At 36.0% G+C, this 10730-nt stretch overlaps 1 non-coding gene across 1 annotated transcript; it reads left to right on the top strand.

Moving 5' to 3' along the window:
- Positions 1 to 10324: 10324 nt before the first annotated feature.
- LOC112302654 (U1 spliceosomal RNA) lies at positions 10325 to 10487 on the top strand. Its single transcript, XR_002974589.2, has one exon. It is a non-coding gene; the product is annotated as a U1 spliceosomal RNA (small nuclear RNA).
- Positions 10488 to 10730: the final 243 nt, after the last annotated feature.

Genomic DNA, 10730 nt, shown 5'->3' on the forward strand with positions numbered 1-10730 from the left:
CAGTCCCCATTCCTGTCCTGGCCAGAAAGGTAACTGACAATATCTATCCATCAGAGATGTATTACTAAACATTAAAATTGGCTAGGCCTTGACTTTTAGAAAATAGGACCATCAAAAAAAAAAAGAAGCAAATAGTTTTGAGATGAGTGTTTCTGTTCGGGAGAGAGTAACAGTCAAGGCTCTGGAATCACATTGTCTGAGTTCAAATTCTGACTCTGACAATCACGAATTTTGTAATGGGCAAGAGTCCTATGATAAACTAGTTCATCTGCAGCATGCTTATCAGCTCATTCTGTTTCAGTTTTCACATATTTAAAATGGAATATAATAGTGTCTCCTGAATAGAGTATAGTGAGCGTTGATTTAGAGGACTGCATGTTAGAATTGCTTGGGTTGATTTTAGAAACAATCACAGGTTCCCAGACCGAATTCCATAATGACTAGACCAGAATGTCTAAAGGTGGAGGCCTAGATAATGCAATAAAGTGATGAGACTGGTGAGTGGTTTGTGCTTATAATATTTTATTATTATTGTGGAGCCCTAGACCAAATTTATCTTTGGCTTTGTTATTAGTAAGCCTTGCAAGCAGAAAGTAACTCTAATACATAGTTATTTCTTTTAGACCCTACTAAGTTGGATGAGAACCTGATATTCTACTCTAAATTGGCCTACACCCCTCTTTCTTTTTCTGGTTTATTTTCTACATTGTGTGTGTGTGTGCTTTATAAGTAAATTAGAGGAGATAATCATTTATATGTTACTTTCCATGTGAACATGTTTTAATTCTTTCAGAATCTCATGGAATCATAGTAAGAGTAATAACTACACCATATACTCAGTATACCCTGAGTACAAGGAAGTGCCCCAGAACACTCAGTTTGGTTTTATCATTTCTGACAATCGTGGGTTCTTTGTCTATCCCTGGCTCTTGCTCTCCCACTTCCACTGTCAACATCTCTATATGCCTAGGAATATTTATTCTTATTTTTATAATGCTCTGTTCTCCTTATGAAGTTTCTGAACTACACAAATTCTGAGTCTTCTGGATTAAGGAATTCAAGAAGGAACTCTTTCTCCTTGTTCTAATACAGTGTCCCAAACACCTCCTTGTACACACAGTCAGCGCTCCCGTCTAGCCCACTGGCCTTACTCAGTGAGAGGGGGAGGCTTCGCTTTGGCTAGTGAAGTACTGTCTGGTAATCACATTATTATATTTATCCTGTGTACCTCTGTGGATCCCCTATCCCTTATCAGTTATACAATGGATAAATTCCACAGACTTTTATACACCTTAATACTGGGTTTCCATCATAAGTTGGCAGCCTTTGGTACCTTATTAGATGTGCTAAATTATCACAATAATCCATGCCTTTGCTTGGTCATTTGTTTTGTCCTTTGATCAATACAACAGTGAAACTTGATGAAAGTTAAGGGTATTTGCACTTGAGCTTTGAATTTGCTCGCTCTCTCTGGGATCCTACAATCGTAACTATGTGAGCTATCCCAGGTTAATCTGCAGAAGGATAAGAGCATGTGTGCCATCAATCCAGTCATTCCAGCCAACCATCAGATATGGAGTGGAGTCACTGATGCTCAGCTATTCACGGGCACATGAACAAGATTAGAAGAAATGTATAACTAAGCCCAGTGCAAATTGCAAATTCACAAAATTGTGATTGAAATTAATGGTTGAGAAATTTAAGCCATTAAGTTTTAAGTTGGTTTATCATATAGCTATCAATAACAGATTCAAAATGGTATGTTATGTTGCTCTTATCAGCTGCTGATGTAGACGGTGCTCCCTAACTTCGTTGTATGCAAGGTGAATGCTCCCCATATGCTTCCTTGTCTCAAATAAGGCAAGGGCAGCTAAGATTCCATTCCAGCCATTGCAAATTGGCAAGTAAAACCATGGTATCCATTTTGGCATGTCTTGAACAAAAAGCTCACATTAAGGTCTATGGACTTTTGGATTAAGCCCAACCATGGACCATCATTATTACATCTCTCATGTCTGAGCTCTGCCTTTGGGACCTTAACCTGTTCACTCTACCATCTTAAGCATGGGTGGGCAAACTTCATCTGTAGAGGGATAGATAGTAAATATTTTAGGATTTGGGGATTCATGAAGTCTCTGTCACAACATTTCAACCCTGCCATTATAGTACAAAGAATCCATAGGTAAGATGTAACAAATGAACATGGCTGTGTTCCAACATAATTTTATTTACAAAAAAAAAGATAAAGGACAAGATTTACTCCACAACCTGTAATCTGCCAAATTCTTACTTACCTAAACCATGAATATTGCCATATCTTTCTCATAGCTTTCAATTCCAACAAGATTATTACTCCCAGTTGAGACGCTACACCTCTGCATGTGTATAGGAAGAGATGGATATAGTATGAGGGTCTTAGGCCTCTAACAATATTATATTTGCTAGTCAGGGCTAGCATAGGTGGGTTCCAAGAGTACTTATTTGATATCCTTCTAAACCTGCTCTAGCAATTCTTCACTATCAGTGATAAAGATTTCCAGCTTCATTTCCAAAGTAAAGGCATCATTATTTCCTCAGGCCATTGAAGAACAAATTGTTTCATGAGTATTTCTACCCTGCTCAGGGGCCAGGAACCCACAAAGTCCCCAATAGACCTTTCCCCACTCTTGCTCCACGCATCTTCTCAAGGACAGGCCTGGTAAGTTCTCTGAGGTCTGCCTGCATTTCCCTAATAATTGAATTCCTATAACATGTCCCTAGCATGTTCGATCTCTTTCATCTTCCCTTGACCTTTACTCAACACCCCTGTGAATGCCTTGCACATCCATTCAGCAACAGTGTCCAGAACAGGCTGCATTGATTGTCTTGTTATTAACCGATTGCTGCAGAGTAAGTGGGGCTGGAACTTGCATTGTCTGAGTCCTCCCATTCATTCCACCTATTTCTTACTGGACTTCTTTGCTTTTTTAAAAACCATCTAACTTTCTTTAATTATTCCACAGAAGTGCATACAGTTATACACAACACTCCACCCAGCTCACAAATGTAAAGGCACAGTATTTCCACCAGAAAAGCAAAATTACAGTTTTTTGATGAAAATTTTCTTGCACTTTATACTTGCCTACTATCTCTAGCACTATCTCCTGATAGGTATGCTCTATATTAGGATTCATGGTGTTGGACCCAGTTCCATTCCTTTGTGCTTTTCTGCTAATTTTACACAACACCCTAGAGCAGTACTGGCTTATTTTCATTCAGGCCTGGCTAGTGGCCTTGTAGGATGGGATGTTGGGAACTGTCTTGCCTGGTTTCAGAAACTGAGACCCATTGTGGCTAAGGCTGAGTAAAAGGACCTTGAGACCAGAAGCCATTTAGGAGACAAAGCTTATTTTCTTTGTAGGAGCACCACCTCTGACCCCTTTCCTGTTACCCTGCTTTGCCCCAGGCAGATGACTGGTTAACTAATGACGGGTAAGATTCTTCAAAGGAGGGATGACCTGAGGTGGGTGCGGCCCTGTGCTGGAAAGGTCAGGTTCCCTGGGGAGATTGGGCCTAAGAAAGAATGCATAAAATCCTATGAAACCTACTTTGCTAATATCCTCAATTTAAATGGTAAGGGTCCAAGCATGAAATGAGTTTGTTCTGCAAAGTTTTATGTCCCTTTAGCATCTGACCCTGACTCTAAATAAGCCCTCAGAGTTCTTTGAGTGTTATCTAATTGTTTGATCACTTCTGCCTGACAATGATTGATGAGCTTTCCACCCTATATTCCTATGCAAATTAAACCCAGTAAAAGTCTATGCAGGCAAGGGATGGCTGGCCCTCTCACTGAGAGAGCTGCTGTGTTATCCCTTTTCCTCCACAGGATTTCTGTAGTCTGTGTGAATTTGTCTGTCTCATCCATAACGCCGCAGACACTGAGGGCTGGTGTCCTAATCAATGGGATGATACTGTAGACGTGTAACTCTGTTCTTCTGCTCTGCATCATCTCAAGGGCATACGAGTAGAGTCATTTACCATAAATTCCACTTCTTACTTGCAGCTGAAAATGAACAAACTTGATGATGAGTGTATGATATGGAACATATGCTTTTGCCAACAGGTGGACTTTAGTTTCTAGTGGCTTTGGAAGTTTGTGCTAGAAATCCTTCTCTTGTATTGTTTTTTTCTTTTTTCATACCCTCTACCTGCCTTTCAGTTTGCAGCTTCATTCTGAGAGAGTTCTACATGTTTCTGTCATGCTATTTTACATGACCATACATTGGAACTACTATCCCGCCTCCCTTTTGAAAATGAATGGTAAAAATGTTTCCAGTTTTAGTTCTCCCAGGCATAGCACATATTTTTTTTTCCTGGTACTTCAGAGAATGTTGCTAAAATACCAATAATATTGATAATGTATCTTATACAAACATGTATTCCCATATCCAAATTTATTCCACACACTTCAATCATTTCTTTTTTTAAAATAATTTATTTATTTGTTTTTAGAGAGAAGGGAAGGGAGGGAGAAAGAGAAGGAGAGAAACATTGATGTGTAGTTGCCTCTCCCACTCCCTTTACTGGGGACCTGGCCTACAATCTAGGTATGTGCCCTGACTGGGAATTGAACTGATAACACTTTGGTTTGCAGGCTGGCACTCAATCCACTGAGCCACACCAGCCAGGGCAGATCATTTCTTCACAGAAAAGAAAATAAGGCTGACATGAACAGAGAAATCTGTATCGTAAAAATGTGTTTTTCAGGTTTTTTACTCACTTTATTTATCATCTCTTCCTTATTATAGTGTACGAGTATATTTTTCCATTTTCTAATTTCTCTTATTTTTAATTATTTCTTAAAGATAATCGTCAGGAATTTCCAGAGCTTAATAAAATAGATATCTATTGATTGCAGATCTTCTGAAATGCTAAACTCTTAACCTAATTTCTTTTGATATTTCTAAAGTAAATGCTGAAGTGTCTGATATTCTCTGAGTTATCAATCTGAATCAGATCTTGTAAGAGAGCCACCACTGCAGGCTGTGTTTGTACCAAGTGAACTGAGCTGTCAAGTCTACAATTGAATAAGACTTCAGGAAAATTCATGCAATTATTTTTATTAATTTCCCCGCTATTTCTTTCCTTGTCCAGTGATCCACATCTCCAAAGTATAAATTGCCCAGGAGTACTTGAGTAAAGAGTATCTGTCTAAATATTAAACTAGATTTTTTTTGCAATTAAAAGAATCTTCAAAATAAGTAGAACAAACAAGACAAAAACAAACCAAACCAAAATGAGGCTGTTGTTTTATTTTAACAATGTTAGCTGTATTATCATAAAATACTAATAATATCTGAATTTTTATTGGCCTCTGAATACTACCATTTGTGTATTGATATTTTTATTAGATAATTAGTTTCCAGCCTCTGACAACAGAACATGTTTAGTAAAGGTTTATTTGGTCTGACATAAGACTGTTTTCCCTTTGTTTACTGTTTGAAAAATGGATAGTGCTACTTTGTTTTAAAGTAAGATATATTTGTTTTTCTGTTAGACACTTAAAATTCTCTATCTTTACATTGTTTGTGAGTGAAAAAAATTGAATAGTGACATGAAAAACTGCATTCATAATTACCTTATTAAATCCCAACCATTCTCATGCATTTAAAATACCAAATCTTGTAAAATAGCAGATAATCAAGATTAAAATATAGGTGAGATACTTGCCTTTTAGCAATACCCAAACCTTGGATAGTAATTGCTTTTAATTTAGTGGAATACCATTCAAAATAATCTATTAATATAGCATTAATTATTTAATATGTATATTTTGAAGATTTATAATATGCTTGAGGATCTTGATTATACTATATTAGTTACTTGAAAGTATGTTTATAAGGGCATTTTGGAAATGTGTATTTGTGCAAAAAATGAATTTGAATGCTAATTTTTCTGTGCAAAATACAAAACACTGCTCCATTGGTGTCATTCATATAACCATATTAAATTTTAAAAAACATAAATTTTATACTCTATATTCTAATTCTCTTAAAAATATAGAAGTACTTTCTTTTTAAACCCTGCCATTTCATCCCTGCAAGTGTTATACCTGGTATTCCATCCACTGTACATCGATGGTCTGCATTCTTAAAAATATATATATATTTCAAATGAAAATGTTAGGTAGAATAGACAGGAAACAAATGCAGGGAGGAAGACATGTCCCACCCACCAACTCAGCCCTCTTGAACTTCTGTATATCTTTTCCATTATCTGGGAAAGAAAGCCCTTGAAACTGTGCTTCCTTCTGTACCAAGGCCTGAAAGACCCAGAAAGGTCCATAGTACCTAAGGGAATAAGCCCATTAATACCTTTTGGTAGTCATGCCCCAGTCCTGGAAAGCTTAGCACCACCTTTATCTGTAGCTTCTTCCACTCTCACCCCTCAACCTGCCAACTATGTAAGTCCTCAGGACAAATGACTTTGGCTTGAAGTTCTTGTCTCTCTGTCCACCTGCCCTTGGGCCACCTGGCCTCTGCCCATGTGCCCACTTGCCATCCTGACCTTAGGCAACCCTTACTTTATATGCCCTTATCCTGCTTCACCCTGAACTGTATGCCTTTCACCCCTCATCCCCACCTCAACTAGGTGTTCTCTTCCATGAAAACAGGTCACCAATAAACCCTGCTTGCACGCTAATGGATTTGCTGATCTTTAATTCTCATTACATTGGAGAGAAGAACAGAGTTTATGGGAGTTTCTTTCATAACATAAATACCAATAATAATTATAGAATATATAGCAATGCAGCCTTTAGTCTAGTATATATTTCACTTAATTTATGATATGTAATGGAAAAATGTCTTTTTATTTCATCTTATTAAAAATTTCTATCTTTTTTCTTTAAATTTGCTTTTCCCAGAATGTCTTTTCTTACTCTGTTTTGCATGGTGTTCTTATTCCTCTTTAATTAAAAAAAAAGACACTATATTGACCCTGTGTTGATATACAAAAAGTTGCATACATTTATGTATCCATTCTGAAAGATTTTCTTCTTCCTTTAAACTTCTGTGTAAGTTGCTTACCTATGAGATGTGTGGAAGAAAAGGGGCCACACATTAACCTGACAAGCTCAGGGGAGGCCTACAAGGAAGCTTTACACCCTCAGAGACCCAAATTAATGACAAAGGATGATCTGAAATTAAAAGATGAACTAAAAGCAGTTCGTGGTGGGTAATCATGTCCTAGGCTGGTATTTTTCCCTAAAAAGAGGTCCATCCTTACCTTAATTGAACCTGTCTTCTGTCTTTTTGCATCAATGATAACATACCTTTGGAATGTCAGGGTAACTTCCTATTTTTCAAAACCCTTGGGCACGACCACCACAGCTGAGACCAGAAATCCCCTCATTGCCATTGTTATCATGTTAATTGTTGACTCTTAACTATCCTTTACCCATATGTAAAAGAAGTATATTTCTATCATTTTACCTTTTATCCAATCCCAGAGCTTGCCCCCACCCCTGCTTTTGCTTTCTCCCACCTCCCTAATATATCACCAATGGATTCCATGTAACCCCTTTAGGGCTCCTCCTTTGGTTGCAATATATAAAATAAGGTACTAAACTGCCATTTTCCAGAGCATTTCTCAATCTGTTGAGATTTTGCTTCCTGGCAATTGTTGTCAGTTTGGTTCAAGTAAACTCATCAAAAATTCTTCACAGGTGTGAATGTCTCTTACGTTGACAGATTCTTCTGAATCATTCTTGACAGACATAATTAGTTACTCTATTCCTTGTAGTTTAATAGAACTTAATATATACCTTTTAGCATTTTCTCCTATTCTTATAATGTTTGCCTCATGTGATACACATCAGAAGGTAAGGACACTACTTTCTGCGTCTGCAAGGTATTATATATTTTTATTTTTAGTGAATAAATGACATTAATTATTTACATGCATTTTCTTGATATATAACCACTGGATTAAAAAAAAATGCTTGAGTAAATCAAGAATACCAGGACCCTGTTCTTTAGGATTCCCAAAGGGACTGAGATTTTTATCTATTAAATATAATAAAAATCACAAGTATTCTGCATAAAATATAGGAAAATGGGGGTGGGGAAACCTGCTTAATCCCCAAGAACAGTGTTTAGCACTGTTTGCTATTTTCGCTTATGTAAGAAATACAGCTATCAGGTTCTCTCTGGAATACACCCACAGCTTTCTTCCCCCTCAGGTGTGCATCTTTACTTTTTCTCTCCTAAACTCTAAGAGTACCCATGAGACTTGCAACCATGGGAATAAAGGATAGTGGCAGCTTGTCCTAGGCTAACCCCTTGAATCTGTCTCCAAGGTGCTCTTTTCTCTGACTTAAAAAAATAAAAAATAGCATAGCTAAACAAGCTTTTAGTCTAAATTTTTTAGCAAAAATTATATTGTTGGCCTTTTTCTGTGTCATAAAATTACTTATGATATAAGATCAATGGTTATGTAATAATCTGTGCACTAAGACTTTCTTAAATGGTCCTCTGATTCAGATAGAACATGAGGCTAGAACATGAGGTGACCACAGGAAAGCTTTCATGGGACCCCAGGTGAGGTACGTATATCTTTCAGGCAGGGAACCTAAAGACTCACTGTACCAGGTTTAACGTATGTGTAAATTCCTTTTTAAATGTAAATTTTAAAATTGAATTCTAGAATTCACACATTCTTCCTTCTGAGTATTTCCAGAAGACTGTTATTGAGTAAAAATCCTTCTAATAGCCACTAAATCAATGTATATGAAGATTTAATTGTTTTTCTTGGCATAAACATTTTACATTTAGAGAACTTTCAGTAACATTGATAATTTGACCCCTCCCACATATAAATTTAAAACAAACTTGAAAACACTCAAAAGAAGAAGAGAGAGAGAGAAAGTTTATTTTTTAAAATAATGCAGTAAGAAAGAGTGAGAATTGCTTTCTGGCCTGAATGTTTTCCCCAAACCCCCAAGGATATCACAAAATATACAGAGGAAAATTTCATATTTCTGAACTGAAGATGCCAGAGAACAGAGTTTAGTGCCAAAAGAGAAATTTAAAAATTGAAGGGCAAAATATAGCAGGTAGAGAATAACAGAAAGAGGGGTATAAACTTGCCCATATTCCTCGCTGTCATCTAAACTGAAGAATCATAAGAAAGCTAGCAGGAAGGGTTGAAGAATTTCTGCAAAAGAATAATGAGGACACTACTTCTTAAAGAGAGAGGTGTACTGTGTGTAATCTGAGATTTTGCTGTTTTTTTTTTTTTTTTTTTAAACAGAGCAGTTCCCAACTGTGCACCTCCCAGGCAACAGAAGATAGAAGCCTTACTAATTTGAGACAAACCCTTGAGGCTAGTAGAACAACTGAAAATCAAGGAAAAATTCTGTAAGAGCAAGAAAACCACAAAGAGCACAAAACAGTATCTAGAACCAGAATAATGTGTTATCCACAATGTCTACTTTTCAACCCAAGATAGCTCCATCAAAGAAAAGGGAAAGTGTCACTCATAAAAAAGAAAAAAGAAGACCAACAAAAACTGAGTGGACCCAGGTTGAATTCATCAGACAAAAATTATATAAATATGTTCAAAGGATTATAGGGACATATGTACAAAATTAGTATAAGCTGATTTTAATGTGTTAATAGAAGGAAAACCTCAACAGAGAAATAAAAACCATGCAAAAACAAATCAAATGCTGAAAAATAACAGTAACTGTAAAGGGAAAAAAATAACAAGATTGGTTTAATATCAGATTTGAGTGAAAAGAATAATCAGCAAACTTAAAACTAAATCAGAAATATAACACAATCTATACAATAGAGATAAAAAAAGATTAACACAATCTAAATAATAGAAAGGAAAAAGATCAAATAAAAATTGGCAAAGCCTCAGAAACATGAGGAAATGTCAAGTATCCAATATATAAGTAATTGAAGTCCCCCCCAAAAAAGCGAAAAGAGAGAAAGAAATAACTAAATAAATAATGGCCAAAAATTTCACAAATTTGTCAGATCCGAGAAGCTCAACAAATCATAAACAAGACAAAAGAGCAAATATGTAACATATAACTCATAATAATAAATCTTCTAAAGGCATGAAATAAAGATAAAATCTTGAAAATAGTTATAGAAAAATGAACAATTTATTTTGCTATGAATGTTGTGAAACAATATTACAGTTAATGATTGAGTTTTTATCAGAAATTATTGAGGCCAGAAGACCAAAATATGACTAATTCAAATATGCTAAATAAACGATAACATATTGTCCACTAAAATTTCTATATCTGGTGAAATTATCTATCAAAAATATATTTACCTGGCAGGGGAGATACCATGATCAGAAAGGTGGTTTTCCAGGGTGAGGCTCACCCATTGCACTCTAGGTGTGCTGACCCCTGAGATTTCCCCAAATGTGGGAAACTCGACTGCATAGTTTGTGAAAGTGGGGGACTGCATTCATGTTCTCCCCTTAAAAAAAATAAAAAATAAAAAAATAAACACAAAATGAAGTGTTTTTACATTCACAAAAATTAAGAGAATTTGTTGCCAGCAGAACTAACTGTACTACAAAAAAAGCTAGTTTTCTCTGTGTGAAGATATATGACATAGGACAATACATGAGAGTGTGTGAAAAAGCTTGGAAATAGTAACTTATTAGTAAATAAATAAAAATATATAATTAGAGAAATTTAGAATAATATGATTGAATATATC

This window comes from Desmodus rotundus, chromosome 2 (genome assembly GCF_022682495.2).
Source record: "Desmodus rotundus isolate HL8 chromosome 2, HLdesRot8A.1, whole genome shotgun sequence".
Lineage (NCBI taxonomy): Eukaryota > Metazoa > Chordata > Mammalia > Chiroptera > Phyllostomidae > Desmodus > Desmodus rotundus.